Source organism: Carettochelys insculpta, chromosome 2, assembly GCF_033958435.1.
Source record: "Carettochelys insculpta isolate YL-2023 chromosome 2, ASM3395843v1, whole genome shotgun sequence".
Taxonomy (NCBI): Eukaryota; Metazoa; Chordata; order Testudines; family Carettochelyidae; genus Carettochelys; species Carettochelys insculpta.
Genome location: NC_134138.1, coordinates 77,865,308 through 77,871,307, shown reverse-complemented (window position 1 = coordinate 77,871,307; position 6,000 = coordinate 77,865,308).

Below are 6,000 nucleotides of genomic sequence, written 5' to 3'. Positions count from 1 at the left end.
ATGGCGGTAAGAGAACCCGGGGGGGGAGCCCTGGGGGGGGAGCCCTGGGGTGGAGGGCCAGACACACCCTGCACACCCCTCACCGGTGCTCTCTCATGTCCTTCCCCTGCAGGTTGTCCACACAATCAACGCCCTGCTCCTCCACAGGCTCGTGCGGCTTGGGGACCCGGATGCTGCCATCGTGGGGTTTGCCACCCTGGGCTTCCCAAATTGCTTTCGGGCTCTGGATGGGACCCATATCCCCATCCGTGCCCCGGAGCACAGTGGAGGGTGCTTCCTCAACAGGAAGGGCCACCATTCAGTGGTCCTCCAGGCCTTGGTGGACAGCCGGGGCCACTTCCTGGACATTTATGTTGGCTGGCCTGGCAGCACCCACGACGCCTGGGTATTCAGAAATTCGGGCCTGTGCCGCTGACTGGAGGCGGGGACCTACATCCCCCAGTGGGAGATCCCTGTGGGGGACACCACCATGCCCCTCTGTGTCGTCGCAGATGCGGCGTACCCCCTCCAGCCCTGGCTTATGCACCCTTACACGGGCCATGTCACAGCCAGCCAGGAGTGGTTCAACACGCGCTTGAACCATGCGTGTCAGGTGGTCGAGTGCACTTTTGGCTGCCTCAAAGGGTGCTGGAGGTGTTTCCTCACCCTCCTGGATGGCGGCCCCACCAACATCCCCCAGGTTGTGCGTGAGTGCAGCGCACTCCACAACCTGGTGGAGAGCAAGGGAGAGACCTTCTTCCAGGGCTGGGCTGTGGAGGCTGGCAGGGCCAACGTGCAGCCACCTGCTGCCCCCAGTCACCAGGTGGACCGTGAGGGGATCTGGGTCTGGGAGGCCCTGCAGGCCCATTTTGACCAGGCTGCGGGGTGAACGCTGGCAGGCCCCCCCACTGCACCCCCCATCCTCCACAACACTCCCTGCCCCTACGCCCACACCACAGAGCACCCAAGAGCACCCCACCACACTTTTCTTGCAAATAAATGGGCCTGTTTTTTGAAACAAACACAGTGAAATGTCTTATTATTAATACTATATATATATATATATATATATATATATATATATATATATATATATATATATATATATATATATAAAATAGAACAAAAGGGGGGAACTATTTACAATGGGGGGTAGGTACCATAACACAACAGGGGTCCAACACAAACTATATACAAATATAATGGGGGATATGTACAAAGGGGGGGGTCACGTCCTCGCCCCGCACCCCTCTACTGACCGGCGCCCGGGGTTGGCGGGCGTGACCCTCGCCTCGGCTGGAGCCCCGGCTGAGCCTGGGTGGGGGCCGGGTGAACTGGCAGATACAGCCAGAGGGTGTCTGCAAGCCCCAGGTCCCCCTTGGCGGCAGGCCCCAGGGTGGTGGATGGCAGTGGGACAGCGGTCAAAGCGGCGGTCAGAGCGGCGGGTGGAGCGGCAGGCGGCACGGCATGGGGGGCCAGGTATTCTGCTATGCACTCGAATGTGCGCACGAAAGCCCCCCATGCCTCCTGGCACCAGGCCAGCACTTGCTCCTGGAGCTCCAGCAGTCGCTCCTCCACCCGCAGGCGCCGCTCCAACACCTCCAGCTGACACTGGAGGGTTGCGAGCAGCTGGGGGTCCACGGCTGTCTTTTGTTGGTAGTGGCTCCACTGTCAACCCCATCCTGGGGCTGGTCAGTGCTCCACCGAGGGGCGGGCCTGCTGCGATGGCCCCGGTGGGCTCTCCAGGACCACGGACACCTCGCCGGCACTCTCCGGGCCCTCCAATGGTGCAGCTGCAGAACACAGGGGGGAAGAAGAGTGGAGACAGCCGTTAGTGTGGGCCCTGACCTGTGGCCCTTGTCCCTCAACCCCTCTGCTGCTGGTTCCCCATCCCTGTCCCTGGGAGATGTTGCTGATGATGATGGGTGTCCCACCCCCCCCGGGGGACCCTAGGTTCCGGGCTCCCCCCATCACCAGGGATGGGGTATGGTGCTGTCCTGCTGGGGGGCAGGGGCTGATGCACTCTTCTGAGGGACATGCCACTGCTGTCCTTGGGGCCGTGGTCAACTGGGCACATGGAGGGCCCTGGTCATGTCTGCTGTCCCCACCCCTTAACCCCGGGGGTGTGCAACGGGGGAGGTACATACCTGCTGCTCCGCTCCCACGGTCGGGGGACACCCACTGGGCGGATGCCCTGCTGGAGCTCCCCCTCCTCCTCCTCTGGCATCCCAGGGGTGGGCTCCTGGGGGGGCCCCTGGGGTGCAGGGCTTGCCTCCGAGGCGGACTCCGTCTCCGGGGCCTGCTGGGGCTCATCGGCCAAGGTGTCAAGAGTGGCCGGCGGGGAGGAGGTGTACCAGGGGCCCAGGATGGCCCTGAGCTCCCTGTAAAAGGGGCAAGTGGCAGGGGCAGCCCCAGATCGGCTGGCTGCATCCCGGGCCCGGGCGTAACCCTGTCACAGCTCCTTAACCTTACTCCTGTCGTGGTCAGGAGTGCGGGCAGGGTAACTCTGGGCAGCCAGGCCCTCAGCCAGCTGAGCAAACGCATCTGCATTTCGCCTCTTGCTCCCCATTACCTGGAGCACCTCCTCCTTGCCCCAGAGCCCTAGCAGTTGGGGCTGCAGAGGTGTGTGCAGGCTAGCCGCAAGGCAGTGCTGCGGCCTGCACATGCTCTCAGCTTCCTGCACAGGAACGCAGAGGGCAGGGAGCTTTAAGGGGCTGCTGCAAGCGGCAATCATAGAGCTCAGGGGCTGGAGAGAGCATCTCTCAACCCCTCAGCTGATGGCCTCCATGGCAGATCCTGCTCTTTCCATGTTGCAGGATGTGGATCAGCTACACGTGCCCTACTTCGACGTTCAACGTCGAAGTAGGGAGCTATTCCCATCTCCTGATGGGGATAGCGACTTTGACGTCTCGCCACCTTACGTCGATTTCAACTTCAAAATAGCTCTCGCCACGTGTAGACGTGGCGGGCGGTATTTCGAAGTTGGCGTGGCTACTTCAAAGTAGCCGGCATGTGTAGACGCGGCTAAGAAGCTTGTAAATTTATTATGAAAAAACATCAAAATTCTGATGGATAGATTCAATTGTTAAGGCCTAGGCTCATGAATTTTCTCATCTGTTCTTATTCCAATGGAGTCAAAAAGATGATCTATTAACTACAATGTCTATTATCTAATACCTGTTATCTAAAATGTCCATGCTTCCATTGCTAGTCCTGGCTAACATCAGGAATTTCAGAGGATGCGAGAATGTAAACAGAAAAGTTAACCGAACTTATTTAAATATCTGAAAAGGCCCATTTGGAGTTTTAAGAAAAAGTTGGTTTCATTTCTAATTTTACCCAAGACATAACTGCTGTACTCTAGACTAATATACTTTTCTAGCTGGCTCTCGAATTCTTATTATGTGGTTACTCTTTATCACCTCATATTTAAAATAATTATTTGAGATTTTGAAAGACAGTCAAGGCATTCAGATGCACATCTTCCAATAATTGTACTGGAAAACATGCAGCTTAATATCATTCAATGTTTACACATAATTGTAAAAACAAAACAAAAAACTGAGGTTAATGTTACATTATAGCAGCTAGAATCTTCACTGTGACTGGGTGGGATGTTTCCCAGTGTATTGATCACACTACCAACAACCACCTTCTTGCTCTCTGGTGCGCCCCTGCCACTCTGTCTTGCTGAGCCAGATCCTCTCGTCTCCCCCAGCCAAGGCACAGAATTGGCATTACCATCCCCTGCAAAACAATGAAGAATCTGTTTAATCACTGCTCTGGGTGAAAGCAGTTCTAGGGCAGCACAGCTCCCAGGGAATCAACCCCCAGAAGGGACCAAAACCCAAAATAAATCCATCTCTGTGCAAAAGATTTGCACAAGGAAGGCTCATTAAGTAAGCTCCCTTTATCAATGAAAGGGAGTTATGCACAGTGGCAGCTCTCCCCAGGTAATAACAATTTACATTGGGCTTGATTATAAACAAAAGAGTTTTATTAAGCAAAAGGATAGGATTTAACTGGTTCTAGATAAGGACAAGTTAATCAAAATGAGTTACGAAATCAAATAAAAGAGGAAACACATAGCTAACTCTATTCCCCTAAAAATCTAGTTGCTTGTGAGTTCTCACACTAAACAGCTGCTTTTATATGAGATGAAATTTTCAGTTCACAAATGACCTTACTCTGACCTGGGTCTCCTGTAAAGTTGTAGTCCTTAGGACGTGTCATGCAATTTCCAAAGCAGGCTGAACACAAAAGATGGAGAAAGTCCAGGGTCCCTTTATACCTTTCCCCTGTATAGGGAAGTCCATTGTACTCTTCGTGCAAGAGTATACTCCCCAGTGGAGACAAGCACATGAGTAGGTCACCTGTCCAAGTTCTTTTTTGGCAATCAGCCAACAGACAAATTGATCACACGTCGATTGATACCCATTAAGTGGCCAAGTACTGCTATGCCCTCATAAGCCATGCTCTCTCTATAGGGTAGCTCCTATTGAGGTCTTTACAGAGACAAACATTTGGAACACAAAGATGTAGAAATTATTTATTTATAACTTCAACTACAAAAATGATACATCCAGAATAGAATATACAGATCCAGCAGGTTATAATATTAAAAATGATAGGTCACAAGCCATGTTGTGTTCAAATCATTTCTGAGTTCTGCATATTTACATTCATAGCCCATTTTCAGCAAAGCTTTGTGTGTGTGGGAGGTGAAGGTTGGGGGGGTAAGATCCGGTGCACACAGTCGAACAACCAACTAATGGTTAATAAGGACCACTGATGATGGGATGTTACATGCTTTCACTGTAGACTTCTCTCCTGGAAGACAGAGTGCTATTGTTAATATCCTAAGGTTACATGTATAAAGCACAAGATTCCAATCATATATTTGCAGCTGTTTCTCAGATGAATAATTTACCATTTGATCATTTCCGACAGCTCTGTCCCAGCTTAGATCAGTAGAGATCTGCATATTCTCTGAGTCACTTAAGCCCTTAACAATTCTTGTTTAAACTGATCGAGGGAGCAGAGCAGTAGTTATTATTAGCTTTTATTACTAATGCATGCATTGTTGCGCTAAAAACCAGCCCAAAATTGCTTCATCTAGCTAAACCTTGAGATTTCACTGTTTCCACTTTGCTAACAAGTATTCATTAAGCTTTGCTTTTACTGTTTCATTATTATGTTTTTCAGTAGCTCTAAGTGACAAACTTATCTGCTTCATCTGACACTCAACCAATAAATAAGGATTTTACTTGCTCTTCATCAGAGAAGCCTTTTGATTACTTCCCCGATGAAAATGTTGGATCACTGTAGTGACTTGGTGACATTATAGGTTCGAGTTGCTCAGAATTTAATGTTATATTTTTGCTGCTCAAATCCTTACTATGTTGTCAATATAAAAAGTATACAAATCTATCCAGATTACTCAAGGAACTAGGTAAGTTCAACTTTGAAAGCAAAGCACATAGTGATAACTCTTTCTGAGAAATAGACAACAGATCAGCCTCTCTCAAAAAAATGGACATTTATTGCAAACATAACCATGCAATCCACAGTCACCAGCCTGACTGCCTTCACTTCCACAAGACTTATGGTTATCCTGACGCTTGAGGGGAAACTTAATATCACATACTACTATGGATTGCTTTTTCAGCCATGAAGATTTTTGCAGGGATGTTGCTGTGAACACAGCTCAGCAGAATGCAGTGATCACTGTGATAAAAAAAACAAGTCAGAGTTTGGGTGCTTAGCTGTTACACAAATGTCAATGTAGTTAAATAAAAGACTTTGGATTGTCTGGATTAACCACCACTTCAAACCTTCCCCCACTTCCCTCCAAACAACCTGGGGTTGCACCTGTGTTCAGTAGCACCACCAAAGTAGGACACAATCTCTCCAGAAATGTAATAAATTGGCTGTGGCTAAGGGCTTGTCTACACTACCACCTTCCTTTGAAGGAAGGATGGTAATTAGGGTATTGGGAGTCTCCGGGAGTAAGGGGACTTC